Source organism: Ascaphus truei, chromosome 4, assembly GCF_040206685.1.
Source record: "Ascaphus truei isolate aAscTru1 chromosome 4, aAscTru1.hap1, whole genome shotgun sequence".
Classification (NCBI taxonomy): domain Eukaryota; kingdom Metazoa; phylum Chordata; class Amphibia; order Anura; family Ascaphidae; genus Ascaphus; species Ascaphus truei.
In genome coordinates, this window is record NC_134486.1 from 79758352 (window position 1) to 79774155 (window position 15804).

The following is a 15804-nucleotide window of genomic DNA, read 5'->3' on the forward strand; positions in this document are numbered from 1 at the left end:
CTCCTAATTTTTCTTCCCCTGGTTCATATATATGTAACCCTGCTTCCTATCGCTAGCAAGCCGCTACTATGTGCTGTGTCACCTGTAGGCTCACAGGGCCTAAGTCTCTGCCACAGAGAGCCTGGGGTTACTCGCGCAATACTATATTGGGTGCAGCGCCTCCACCTGCGATGGCTCCCACCAGAGGGGGAGTGGTTCCTCGCAGGACATATACACATATCACTCCACACGTAGGTAAAACAATCAAGGACTTTACTGGCAGGCCATATCGTACACATATGCACATGTATATATCAACTGGTGTCCCTCCCTAGAGGAGACACTATACACGGCGTCGCGCAGGACACTACCTCCACCTCCACCTCCACAGGATGATCCCACCCCGTGTCCAGTAAGCCCAACTCAGTATGTCCACTCCCCTTTAGGGGGAAACTAATAATGGTGACTGCGCAGTCACTAACTAATGGAACTGTTGGTGCACTTGTAGATATAGAGTACCTGCCGAGCACTCCCGTGCTCGGATCTGCAACTGGCTTCACAAAGGATCCGGCGACCGAAGAACACCGGAACCCCTCTCCAGGACGATCCCACCAGGATAGCCTCTGCAGCCGCAACGAAGAACGGCGCCCAACCTTCTGCACGGATGCGCAGCGTAACCAAAGAAGTCCTTAACTGACTCCGTGAACCAATGTGATACTTGCGGTACTATAGGCCGTCCCTACAGCACAGCAACCTTGCATGACTTTAGGGGAAAACTCCTAGGGCCTAGGGGGTCGCCTATCCTAGGCAGGTAGGTCCCTGACCCCCTGCACCCACACTACTCGTAATGCGGGCCCTGGGCCATGGTCCCCAGATTGGTTACCGCTATGACCCCCCCCAGTTGCCTCACGCTACCAGCCTCTACTAATCCCTGCAGCAACGCACTACAGCCTGACACGATGCCCTCTTGTCCGCCCTCACAGCACTGACCGCTGTGACCGGACAATAAGGCACCTTCCGAACCTAAGGGCAGCGTCCCTAACCTAGGGCCATCCCTTATCAATTACCCACTAGCCTGATGGTGAGTTGGGGCCTATCTGAGATTGGAAAACCTACCTGGTGCAGGAGCTTCACTTGCTCCCTACACCCTTCCTGCTCCCTCGTAGCTCCCAGCTCCAACTAACTAGCGTGGGCTCAGCACGCGAAATGTATCCTTTCTGTAGGAAGATCCTAAGCCCTATTGGCTCCCTGGCATCACGTGGGGCGCGCAGAGGCTCATGGGACTCGTAGTCCCTGCCTAGAGCCTTCCCTGGTAGGCTAGGGTTTCGCGGGCTCTCCTTGCGCTGTCCTGCGCGACCTACATGAAGATGGCGGCGCCCTGCTCGTGATCCGCCGGGGACCGCCGGAATGGCAAAGCGCTCCCTGCACTGGCCCCCACCCTCCAGAAGTGCCGGCGGGTCCATTGAGTGACCCGCGGCAGCGGAGAAAACAGATGAGGGGTCGCGGGGCAGCAGGTAGGAGAAGGGGACCTGGCTACATATATATATATATATATATACATAAGTTCTTCAGTATTAGGTGATACCTTTTTTATTGGACTAACAATTTATGTCATAGGACTCATTTATTTTGCACTATCGCAACTGGACTAACACGGCTATTTTCTGATATATATATATATATATATATATATATATATATATTAGCTGAGAGACCCAGCGTTGCCTGGGATGTACCCCCTTTTCACAGCTGTCTGGCCCCCACGTTCACAAATCCGTTCACCTTCCCAGCTCCGTCCGTCCCCCCCTCTCTTCACAGCTCGGCCCCACCGCCCTCCTCCTTCAAAGCTGCAGTCTCCCCTCCCTGCCCCCATATCACTCTCCCCCCCTGGCCCCCACATCACTGTCCTCCGCCTTGCACGTCACCTACGTCTCCCCCCCCCCCTTGCACATCACATAACTCTACCCCCCTTGCATGTAACATAACTCTTCCCCCTTGCACCTAACATCACTCCCCCCCTTGCACCTCACATGATTCCCCCCCCCCCTTGCACCACACATGAGTCTCCCCCCGTTGCACCTCACATGATTTCCCCCCCCTTGCACCTCACGTGATTTCCCCCCCCCTTGCACATCACATGATTTCCCCCCCCCCCCCCTGGCATCTTACATGATTTCCCCCCCCCCTTGCACGTGACATCACTGTACCTTCCTTTGCATCTCACATTAGTGTCCCCCCCAGCACACAGACTGTCTGCCATACACACACACACACACAGTGTCACACACACACACACACACACAGTGTCACACACACACACACACACACACACACACACACACACACACACACACACACACACACACACACACACACACACACACACACACACACACACACACACACACACACACACACACTGAGACATACACACACACAGTGAGACACTGTGGATGTTGGGCAGCACGCCCCCCTGTGCAATGGTCACCCCGCCCGCAAGTTTGGAGGTTAGTGCCGGTGGGGAGAGAAGGGGGGTTGGGTATAGGAAAGGCGGTGCCAGTGTCCCCCCACCGGCCGCCCAAGGGGACACTCAGCTGCGCTGCGGCCGCCACTGCCCTGCTCCCCCCCGCTGGCATGTTCCGCAGCAAGCGGTGAGGGGTAAGTCCGGCCGCAGCAAGCGGTGAGGGGTAAGTCCGGCCGCCCCAGGGGACAGGCAGCTGCGGCCGTCACTGGCCTGCCCCCCCCCATCCCCAATCTCGTGGTGCCTGTGGAGCAGCACAGCACCACAACGCGCTGGGTGTGTGTGAGGCGGCGGGTCGGGTGAAGGGTGAGGGGGGGGGTGGTGTTGAGAGTGGGTGGCTGCTTTCTGCGGTGAAAGCAGGCGGAGAGGCTGGAAAGTGTTGCTGTGATGCGTCCGTCCTCTACGATTGTTCTGAGAGTGTGGCAGATGGGTAGGCGTGGTCAGCGAACCACGCAGGCCAATGAGAGGTGTGCGGGGGCGGGGCCGGCCATGGACCAATCTGATTGGCCAGAGGCTGAGTGACAGACTGACGGACCAATCAGATTGCCCATAAGCACAGCAAACATACAACGTTTTCAGTTATATATATATATATTTTTTTTTATTAAGTGGTAAAATGATTTTAAATGTAGTTAAATATATATATGCAGTGCTCAACAAATCTGGTAGCCCGGTCGCCACGGCGACTGGATTTTGCCTGGTGGCAAAGTGCTGCTGCGGCGGGGTATGGCGGCAGCAGGGTATGGCGGCGGCGTGATTTGGTACTCGGGCTTGGTGCATGCACAAAAGAATACTCCAGCCGGAGATTCCGGTGCGCATGTGCAGAGGTCTCATCGCGCATGTGCAGGGAAGCAGTGTGTCCGGCCTGCAGGGGTGGGATGAGTGGCGTCCGGACCCCTTCTTCGCTCCCCCCCCCGGTCCTGTCTCCCCGCCCGCATGGGCGCCGGAGGGAAACGTGGGCCAGAGGGGGATGCGCCATGGCGAGTGCACGCCAACCTTGTTCTCCCCGTGCCTACCTCCCGCCACGGGCAACAACCACGGGGACCGCAAATGCTGGCTGTGAACCCACTCCCCGTTCCCCCCACTCCCAATGTGGCAGGCAGCGAACAGGGAAGCATCACCCTGTGCAGAGAAGTGGTAAGCAGCACCCACCCAGTCAAGGTCAGTCACCACCCACCCAAGTCTATCAGTCACCCACTCATCCAGTGAGACACACACCCAGTCAGTCACCCAGCCACCCAGTCAGTAACCCAGTCACCTACCCACCCACTTAGTCAGTCAGTCAACCACTCACCCACTCACTCACGCAGTCACCAACCCAGTCAGTCACCCACCCAGTCAGTTAGTCAAGGTCACCCAGTCAGTCAGTCGAGCACCCACCCAGTCAGTTACCCACCCATTCAGGCAGTCAGTCAGTCACCCAGTCAGTCCCTCACTAAGTCAGTCAGTCAGTCAGTCAGATCCCCTGATGAATTTAGCTTGATTGAGGAAACGCATAGCACTGTGTGCTGCTGGGAAGCGGTGTTATAAGTCAGAGTCACTATGGCGGACAAGGAGTTTATATGCTACCCTGAGAATTGGGAGTTCCCCTGACCGCAACGCTGATTGGGAGTTCCCCTGACTGGAACACTGCGTGCCTGCTTTTGGTTGCCGGAGGACTCTCTAGGAGACAATACCTATTGGGAGGACTTGGGAGGAGGTGACCTTGTTACCATTTGGGCAGAGGAGGACAAGCGGCTTCCTGGTTCATGTTGGGGCATGAGTATTTTCATAATATGCACTAAAACTTTGGATGTTTGTGAGTTTTAAATTGTTTATGTTCAAGACCATTACATTTTTATCAACGATATTACACTAGGATTGGGCACTTTTTCTTCTTTAAAAAGAAAAAAAAATATATATATATATGTGTGTGTGTGTGTGTGTATAAATATATATAAACAGGTGTATATACAGTAAAACTCGTGGGCGCCGACTTGAGTTTCAGGACAGTATTGTGGACGATGCCAATTTTCAGTTTCTGCCTGCATTCTACCCACTGTTAACACAGGTTATACTTGCGAGCATTTTGGTCGAAATATCGCCAAAGGCACAGGCTCGGCTCAGGAAACCGCAAGGCGTAACGGGAAAACAAACAGGCCATATCTGTATGCGAGAGGCAACTTCAAACACCATCTTGACAGCACTACAGATACAAGCTACTGTCTTAATCTGACTTTACTGGGGATAGTGCGGACTAAACAGTCGTGATCTGGCACCACAAACGACGGCTGTTCCCTGGGACCATTCCTGGCACTGCTGGTGGGCTACCTCCGATGCGCCGATCGGAGACCGTTCTCCACTCTGATTGTGACGTCAAGCAGAGATTTTCTCTCAAATGCGAGCTACCATGTTTTCCTTGTGAGTGCAAGTCCTGGTGACTTTCTCCTTTTAATTTTATTAAATCATTTTTACTGTGTTACGCTATGGAGCTTGCGATCCTCTTTTTATTTTATTTTTAGGTATTCCTTTGTGTTTGGCAAAAACAATGCAGAAGCAGCAATTGGCTCTATACATATCATCTTCCTGTTCTGGACTTTTTCCATCATCACTCCGCTTTAACCTAAAGAACTGGTTTGAACTTTTGATTGTTTTATATTTTATGTCTTAGATTAACAAGCGGTTATATACACATCTGTTAGTTGTATTAATATCACTTTCTACACCCTATATTTAATTCACACTAGAATATAAATTAGAGCACTTGCTAAGCTCATCACCCCTACCACACGCAGCACTTATCACCTGAGATCTGACTCCAAAAGACTGTTCATGGTCCCGAGGTTCAACATATAATCCGTCTGCTCATCCTCCTCTTACCGTGCACCTCACAACTGAAACAATCTACCGGAGACTCTCGCAGCCGCCACCACTCAAAATTAATTCAAAACTAAAAGCTGTCTCACATTTTAATCTGGTCTTGGATTTGTGTGACTGACCATTTAAGAATGAATACAAAAATCTCCTGTTTTGCAGTTGCTTTCTTCATTTTTTTTATTCTTGGACGTTACTTCCATATCTGCACCCAGACTTGGCATCAAAAGTGTTGTTCAAAGTATTTTTCTACAGGTGACCTTCACTTACCTCCATCTTTGGCCAATCAAATATGAGCAACAACACATATTGCCACAATTTACTCTTTCTATTTCAAGATGTAGATTCTAACCTGCTCTCAGACTCTAGCATGCATCACAGATGTATTACTCCAGGGGTGCGCAAACTGGGGGGTGCAAGAATTTCTAGGAGGGGCGCGACGGTTACAGAGGCACCATGTCCTTCCCCAAGGCATTTAAATTAAATGCCGGGGGAGGCGTGAGGCCTCTGTAACTCCCTTACCTGCTCTCTGCTGTCTCTTCATCGACACGTCACCATGGCAATGCAGCATCAAATGACACCACAGGGCCACGTAACCCTGCTCACATAATGTAACTATGTATTTGTCATCTTAACTCTGTGCCCAAGACTTACTTGAAAACGAGAGGAAACTCTCAATGTATTACTTCTTGGTAAAACATTTAATTAATAAATAAAATAAATAAATTGTCTTGTAATTTACTGTCTACATTTAGAACCTAAGTCTAATAACAGGAGTCATTTGTTGCATCTTTTGATCAAAACATGATTCATGCCAGTGCTAACCCAGTCAAGGTAAACTCCAAATACATCAAGTTCCTACACTGAATTAATATCATTTCTTACTGTCCTATGGACTAAGCGTGGTGAAATATGTGAAAGTGCCCAGAAAGGGTTAAATGAATGAAGCATAATGATTTTTGTGATTTAGTGCAAATAAAAACTGGCATAATCCAGTAACAATGTTCCCATATCTGCACACATGGTTTAGGCAACCTGAAAAAATGATTACAATATGATATACACAAGGCAAAACAAAGTATATTTCCAGGGCATATGCTCACAATTCTAAGGATGTTAAAGTTGATATTATACAGATTTACTCAATTTGGTCAAATAAATCAACCAAACAGTAGTAGTATGCAAAGAAACAAAATACATTAGAACTATCTTCAAAAGTTGGAATCATCTATCTTTTGACCTTGAATTGCAAATTATATATGTAGCCATGGCTGGGCCAGCTACCTTTCTGCCTTCCCTGTCATGTAAGTTCCAGTAAGATCCAGACAGTGACAGGCTATCTTGTGGGGTTATCCCCCCTCCTGCAGCCTCTGTAAGTGATAGAAGTGGAGATGACATGGGAGTCGGTGTCTGCCCAATAAGGATGCAGAGCCTCTGCCCTTCCCTTTTGCACCAAGGAGAAGGTGTCCTAAATTATAGAGATGAACCCAGCCCTCACAGGGTGGGGTTCAGGCAGTTCCCTCTTCCTCCTCAAGGGATGAGGATGTAAACCAAGTCTCCTCCTGGCTGGGAGGAAGACGTGATCAGTCCCTCATGGACTGGGTGCAATCACTACTCTAGTTTGGCCTCATCATTACCAGCAGGCCTGTAACATCCAGGATCCTGAAAGCTACCCTGTCAACTGATTGCAATCGCTGTAATAACATCATGCAGTGGCTGCAGAATAAAGACCATCCCTTTTTATATATCTGGCTGAGTCGCAATCTATTGGCTAGATGTATGGGGATAAAAGACTGTCATGGTGGGGATTGCTTTCAGTTCTACCAGAGCCCACTATGGCTGGAGGCAATGACACCAAGAAAGAACACCCAGGATCACCGTGAGCCTGTCCTGTTTCCCCATGTCGTCGCAGAACACTCAGCATCTCCTGGGCCAAACAGGTACCGAGCACCACACAGGACTGTAGCCAGGGTAAATCTCCCAGAGGGGGAAGCAGTGCTACATATACATAATTCCAAGTTACTACACAACGTTAGTAACACATTTAGTGGGAGGAACCAGAAGTGCCCACTGTGGGGTCTACATATTAAAGTCTGCAAAACTGGGACAAAAGGAGTGCAAAAAACAGCTCCATGCTTATAAAAGACAATAATCCTATTGAAAGCAATAAAGATGGCCCCCTAATATGTCTGGTGTTATCCCGTTATGAGACTCTGATGTACAAGGGACTATGTACTATGATTATATTTTACATTATACATACATACATAATCGATTTATATCATCCCACTAACACTATACCCTTCATGCTTAGCCTTTATACTGAAGGTGACAGTGGTAGAAACAAGCTTATTTACAGGCATTGAAAGGGCAGTGTTTTTGAATACTATATTAAAGCAAACACAATATTAGTTTCAGGGTTACATCTCTGCCATTTCCTTGCAAATAAACATGAGTGGAGTTCCTTGATTTCGAATACAAATTCTGAAGTCTACAGAAACCAGATATAGCCCAGTACCTGACCACATCCTGTTATTTCATGTAACTGACATGTGGATATGCTCCTGTGATTTAAACTAGAAGCCTTTATCTAAATGTAGATCTTGACTGTGTATCTGTTATTTCAGAAACGCTTTAATCAGAAGGAACAACAGAGTATTCACAGAGTCTGGATTACATTTTCTTCCAAACAACAACAATTAACCATGTTTGATGTTGTTCATCTGGATTTCTTTTGTGATTTGACTTTTGAAATCTTTTAGGAGGGGATAGAGCTGAGCTGTAGATTTATATTTAATTCATGTTAACAAGAATAACAGTTTCAAGTTGAATGAAAGGTCAGCAGAAGGGTCACAATTCCATGTAGTCAAGTAAAGTGTCTTGACATGAAGGAAAACTCGGGCAACAGCTATACACTAGTTTGCAGCATGTACTGCTGCTTTAGGCCATACAGTTTTCGCCCACGCGGAGGCGTGCAAAGGCAGTGACGTCACCCGTGTGAAGCGGGTACGTTTTGTGTCCATATTGGACGCGCCGTGGGGGGCGTGCCACGGGGCGTCGCGGAGCTGGTTCGCCCTCATTTGGTGAACCGCTCATGTGACCTGCCTGTCGTGTCAAGAAATCAGTTTCTTGCGCAATGCGCGTCCCCTCCTGTTTGCGCCCTCGCAGTCTATGGGCGCGATCAATGTCTTTAGGCAATGTGATTGCGCGGACGCCTCAGCGTGGTCTGTGGCAGTATGGACCTGCCCTTATTGATTGATTGCTTGCTATAGGTTGGTACTATACAGATGTAGCGCACGTTAATCCTCCCGCTGGCGCATTGTAGCGGGACACACACAACAGACCAATGACACCATTGTGTATAAATTAGCCGCATTCAAAATAGGGACAGGGCTTATCGCAGCAGCTAGCGCGCTGTGTGCGTTACAAAATGTTGAAGTGTACCCTGCTAATTGAAGAAAGCAACTCCTCATCTTTGCATCGTTGTCTTAAAACTCTAGTTTCTGTATGTTTGATTTTACTTTTTATTCATCCACCTGACCCGAGGGAGGGGATGGAAGCCTGGTGCTGATCCGTTGTCCCCTGGGATTTCCCTATCATTTGTATTTTTTGGTGCTGGTGATTGGCTGCAGGATCACAGATAGAAAGTCGCAACGCATCTCCTGATAACATCGCAGCTTTCTATTGGAAACCGGAACAAGGCTGAACCAGGGTATATTATGGATTTAAATAAGGCTTAGGGGGGAGGGGGAGACAGGGAACTATCGCTGTTTTTCCTTTGGGAGCACCTCACGTCAAGTATTGTAATTCCCTTGTATGCCATCTCCTTGGTAATTAATTATGGCTTGGATAAAAAAAAAAAATAACTGCGGTAAACGATGCAAAAACCATTTGTGGTGTCTGCTGCTTTGCTTTGATTTTGCTCCCTCTGCCCCATCTTGTGTCTTGTGGGAGTGTCCATAGGATGAGCTGGGGAGAAGTTACATAATGCACCAATTGTAATGAAATATATCAAATTATGTGTCTCTACACCATTCATCCAGATCTGAAGTCTAAGGCTGCGCTTATAGTGCCGGCAACAGCGACGTCGCGTCAAAACAAATGCATTGCAGCCGTCGCGTGCGTTTATAGTAAGCGCGGCGTGACGGCTTGGTCGCGATCGCTGTAAGTCATCTCAATTTTATTTTTCCAGCGACCGCAGCGTGACGTCACCGGCACTATAAGCGTAGTCTAAGGCTGCGCTTATAGTGACGGCGACGCAACGCTGACGTCACGCTGCGGTCGCTGGAAAAATCAAATCGAAGTGACTTCCAGCGATCGCGACCAAGCTGTCGCGCCGCGCCTACTATGGCGTCAATACATTTGACGTGACGTTGCGTCGCTGTCGCCGGGACTATAAGCAGGCTTAACATTCTGAGCCAGATCTAAGAAACGGTGTCTTGCAACTACACAACTGTGCTCAAAATATAGAGCAGCAGTGCATCAAAGAACAGTTTTCTGTGCGTTAATCTATAAATCCCTATTTACACATATGAGACAGCATGGTATGTGCATCTTAACGTATTGTTGTAGAACATCATAATTGTATGAGGCAAATCAATGAAAAGTAATCACAATTTCTACATCATTGTAGATTTCTAAACCTCCCAGCTATTTTAATTCTACAAAACCTGAACTGACTTTAATTGTATACGGTATGTACTATACATACTTTACTACAGGCATACCCCGCGTTAACGTACGCAATGGGACCGGAGCATGTATGTAAAGCGAAAATGTACATAAGTGAAGCACTACCTTTTTTCCACTTATCGATGCATGTACTGTACTGCAATCGTCATACGTGCATAACTGATGTAAATAACGCATTTGTAACACGCTCTATAGTCTCCCCACCTTCACTAAACAGAACCAGATTCCACTCGTTAGGAAGAAGTCTCCCGTTGCCTTGGTTAGGATCGACAACCGTCCGCTCACCCCAGCATACATTGCCTTGGAGACTTGCCCCATCACCCTTTCCTTTCACTCCCACGAGGAGACCTTGGCCTTTGATGTAATCCACGCTCCCGGAACTCCAGTCACTCTCGGCTTACCTTGGTTGCAGAAGCACAATCCTCTCATCAACTGGACATCCCAAGACCCTATTACTTGGAGGTCAGGGTCAGAGGAGCCATCTCCACCAGCCATACTTCCGCATCGACTGCTGGCCAATACCTCTGTTCCTGAGGTTATTCTACCTTCTGTTTACCACCAATTCCGGGACGTTTTCAATAAAGTACAGTCAGACCTTCTGCCGCCACACAGGACTTACGATTGTCCGATCGATCTGGTTCCAGGTTACTACCTACCCAAGTCCAAGACCTACCCCTTGTCGTTACCAGAATCTCATGCTATGGATGAATATATCCAGGAGAATCTCAAGAAAGGCTTTATTCGTCACTCCAATTCTCAAGCAGGGGCTGGGTTTTTCTTCGTCAAGAAAAAGGACGGGTCCTTGAGGCTTTGCATCGATTACAGGGGTTTGAACCGCATAACTGTTAAAAATCGTTACCCCCTCCCCCTTATTACCGAACTGTTCGATAAATTACAGGGGGCCAAGATTTTTTCCAAGTTGGATCTACGTGGTGCCTATAACCTGGTGCGCATCAGGAAGAGGGATGAATGGAAGACGGCCTTCAACACGCGTAGCGGACACTACGAGTATCTTGTAATGCCCTTCGGCTTATGTAATGCTCCCGCTGTCTTCCAGGATTTCATCAACGACGTCTTTCGTAAGGTACTCAATATTTTTGTTACAGTATACTTGGATGATATCCTGATTTTTTCCAAAAATCTCCAGGACCATATACACCATACCTCCTACGTCTTTTCCCATCTCTGTGAACACAATTTGTACACCAAACTGGAGAAGTGCACCTTTCATCAGACATCTACTCCGTTCCTGGGGTACATCATTTCCGATGAAGGTTTTATGATGGATGCCGGTAAACTTCAAGCAGTCACTGAATGGCCAAGACCCAATTCTCTCAAGGCCATACAACGTTTTTTAGGGTTCGCTAATTACTATCGGAAGTTTATAAGGAGTTTTTCTACCATCGTGGCACCTCTCACTGCGCTCACCAAAAAAGGAGCTGATCCTTCTGCTTGGTCATATCAGGCCATCTCCGCCTTCGAGACACTCAAGGAAGCTTTTATATCCGCACCTATTCTCCGTCATTCCAACATTGAACTTCCCTTCGTCCTGGAGGTCGACGCTTCTGATTGCAGCGCTGGGGCCGTTCTTTCTCAGAGACCCACGCCTAAAGATAAGTTACATCCCTGTGCATATTTTTCCAAGAAATTCTCATCTGCCGAGGGAACTATGACGTGGGTAACAGGGAACTTCTGGCCGTGAAGATGGCTCTTCAAGAGTGGAGACACCTGCTGGAGGGGTCGAAAGAGCCGTTTACTATTCTCACAGACCACAAGAACCTTCTTTACATAGAAAATGCTCGACGCCTAGGTCCACGACAGGCTCGTTGGGCTCTTTTTTTTTCTCGATTCGATTTTCACCTTTCCTATATCCCCGGGACCAAGAACGTAAAGGCAGACGCACTCTCCCGAATACATTCTTCTGAAGAGAGACCAGAGGAACCTTTGGAGACCATCCTTCCACAAGAGAAGATTCTCGCCACGTCTACTTTCAAGAATCTTGACAAGATTTTGCACTCCCAGAGACGCATTCCCAAGGACTTGGTCGTTCCCGACAACAAACTCTTCATACCCTCCATATTTGTTCCAGAGGTACTGTCTTGGGGTCATTCCTCTAAATCTGCAGGTCATCCAGGTTTTAAGAAGACTACTAATCTCATTCGTCGGAATTTCTGGTGGCCAAGGATGTCTCAAGATATTCTGGAGTTTACCCGCGCCTGTCCACGTGCGCTCAAAGCAAGACTCTCCGTCAAAAGCCTCAGGGTTTTCTGTTACCTCTTCCAGTTCCCGACCGCCCCTGGTCCCACATTTCGATGGACTTCATTGTGGAGTTGCCCAGGTCCAGAGGAATGAACACTATCTTGGTGGTCGTGGACAGGTTCTCAAAGATGTCCCATTTTATTCCACTTAAGGGATTACCCTCATCCCCCGCCCTTGCTGATATCTTTACGGAACAGATTTTCCGGATTCATGTGATTTCTTCGTCCATTGTTTCTGACAGAGGTTCTCAATTTGTATCCAAATTTTGGAGAACTTTCACCAAGAGATTGGGCATCTCTTTTTCTTTCTCTTCCGCCTATCATCCACAGTCTAATGGACAAACAGAGAGAATCAATCAATCCCTGGAGAAATACCTGAGATGTTTCATATCCGATTCCCAGGATGATTGGGCTCAACTCCTTCCTTGGGCAGAGTACACTGTCAATTCTGCTAAAAATGAAGCCATCCGGGAGTCGCCCTTCTTTATAAATTATGGGTTCCACCCCCCCTGCCTACCCATCTCCAACATCCCTTCTGGAGTTCCAGCCGTAGATGAACGCATTACTGCCTTCCAAACCGCATGGTCTAGGAATCAGTCTACCCTTCTCGACTCCTCCCGCAGATCGAAACTACAGGCCGATCGTCATCATCGTTCAGCACCCAGTTACAAGCCAGGGGATTTGGTATTGCTCTCCTCTAAGAATATCCACCTCAAGGTACCATCTCCAAAATTGGCACATCAATGACTCTGAGCATGGGCAGGGTATATATGTGTAGCAGGAACCAATAGAGCAAGAGGCAGAGTGGAGGCACGGTCCTAGTGGGAGCCGCGATAGGCTGCAGGAGACAAGTTACTTAATGGTAGCTTGCCACGCAGCTGGAGACCGGTACACGACGTCACATGTGCGCGCCGCGCGTGAGAGAAGCGCGACGTGTCCGAAGGGGCGGAGCTAAGCACCGTGGCACATTAGAAGAGCTGTGCGTGCGCGCTCTGTAAGCAGAGCGGGGGTGTGCGCACGTGCTGGTGCCAGAGTGGAGGTCTGAGAGACGACAGGTAAGGAGAGAACACGTCGCAGAGGACGTGTTCCCCGATTCCTTACATACGGAGAGTTTAATTTATTTCTATTTATAAAATATTTTACCAGGAAGTAATACATTGAGAGTTACCTCTCGTTTTCAAGTATGTCCTGGGCACAGAGTTAAGACAAATAATACATGGTTACAAATTCAGTTACATAAATGAACAGGGTATACATTATATACAAGACATTGCACGCACAGTTAAAGAAAATATATATTATGGGCGTATGAAACAATTACAGACCAGATTAAAATGTGAGACAGCCTTAGATTTATACTGGTGGAGGATGTGAGAGTCTCCGGTAGGTTGTTCCTGTTTTGGGGTGCACGGTAAGAGAAGGAGGAACGGCCGGATACTTTGTTGAGCCTTGGGACCATGAACAGTCTTTTGGAGTCTGATCTCAGGTGATAAGTGCTGCATGTGGTAGGGGTGAGGAGCTTGTTCAGATAGCTGGGTAGCTTGCCCATAAAGAATTGAAAGACAAGACAGGAAAGGTGAACTTTGTGCCTAGACTCGAGTGATGACCAATCTAGTTCTTTGAGCATTTCGCAGTGATGTGTGTTGTAGTTGCATTAGAGAACAAAACGACAAATTGAATTGTAGAGAGTGTCAAGTTTGCTAAGGTTGGTTTGAGGTGCTGAGCCATATACTATGTCTCCATAGTAAATAATTGGCATTAGCATCTGCGGTGCGATACACTTTCTGACCAGGAGACTTAGGGAGGATTTGTTCCTGTAGAGTACCCCTAGTTTGGCATAGGTCTTGGTTGTCAGGGTATCAATGTGCATCCCGAATGTTAAGTGGGAGTCAAACCATATGCCCAGGTATTTAAAACTAGTGACAGGGGTTAGGGTGGTGTTAGTGTTGGTTCTAATCTGGAGCTCAGTCGCTGGAAGCTTTAAAAATGTAGTCTTGGTCCCAAATACCATTGTTACAGTCTTGTCAGTGTTTAAAAACAGTTTGTTGTGGGAAATCCAGTTTTCGAGTCTCAAAAAGTCAGACTGAAGTATGTGTTGAAGGTCAGAGAGGCTAAGGCTGTGTGCATGGCTGTCAGCTGTATATAGATCTCCTTTCAGGGAAGTTTTGATGCTCTGGTATACACGATCGCCGACGGAGCTCCTTTAGGCAGTGGCCATCTTACTCGTCTTTCCCATGCCCCCCCCCCGTATTGTAGTTTTTATAGCATTGGTTTACCTCTTGTCCTCAGAGTGGACTAGTTACTTACATTTGCAAATATGTTGCATATCAGATATTCACACGCAGAATTATTTTTAATGACATTGGCAAGCAACAAAACCTGATCCGATTAATATCTGTTGAAAGATTTGACTGTGGCATCAAATTCACTCAGCCTTGATTTACTTTCTGGAAACTCATGGCATTAGTGAAAGAGTTTGAGCATATGCAACTTTTTGGATAGCAAAGGAGCAAAGAAAAGAAGCGGAGAGGCGCACTGAGAAGCAGTAGAATTTATATTAAAAAAGCCCACATGGTGCTAAACAATGCAATAAAATACAAAAATATCTAAATATCATGAACAAATAAACTTACAAATATCAAAGTAGTTCAAGAAGTCTCCCGAGCACATTCACACACCTCTGCTCATGCTTGTCGTTCTGTAGTAGGATATGAGGTGGACCAGCTATCGACAGTGAGGGATTTTAAACATGGCCATTTTCCATTTTGCTTCCTGTGGTGATCCAGTGTGAAGAATGAAGTGTGACTTGGACGGATTATGCTATAGACAGAACAGGGTCATGGGCCCTATCATTGCCATAGACATGGTTAATCATGTGTGGATAAGATTTGCTTAGGGTAAAAGGTCAGTGTGTACGATTTTGTTCTGATGGAAAAATGTAAAAGTAGAGTAAAGAGTTTGAAGTAATTCCATAATGCATGTGCACAGTTTCTAGTCCCTTAAGAGTGACATTTAACTTATAGGGCTATTTAACAAACTCTCAAACTGTGATGCAAACAGAAACAGGTTTGTTAGTTTGGAGATATGGAGACACGAGGGAGGAGCCCAAGTGGCTGGGATTGTATTGCAGTGTTCATGATAGATTAATTTAACAAGGTGTATGGTTAGCGGCAGGGTATGTCTACTTTATGAAAAACAACACATCTCTCTGCTGCATCACTCCCAAAAGTATGAAATGTGTAACATTTACATTTCTCAAAATTGTTATTCTCAGAATTTCTTTACTATTTACAGTAAGTACTGTAACAGAATAATCAGAAAAGTCATCAGTAGAAAAATAAATTATAGACTGTTTCAGAAATTTGAACAAGATCCACATTGTGTGCGTGTATATTTTGTACTTTTTGTTAATTTATAATTACATGTATACCACAATTTATGTGCCAAACCTAATTCAAAGATCTTCCCTACTGTATTATATTACACATCATATATAATGTT

At 47.0% G+C, this 15804-nt stretch overlaps 1 protein-coding gene across 2 annotated transcripts in view; it reads right to left on the minus strand.

Moving 5' to 3' along the window:
• Positions 1-15804, minus strand: part of LOC142492891 (uncharacterized) — a 113819-nt gene that overhangs the window by 54263 nt on the left and 43752 nt on the right. The window lies entirely within an intron of this gene.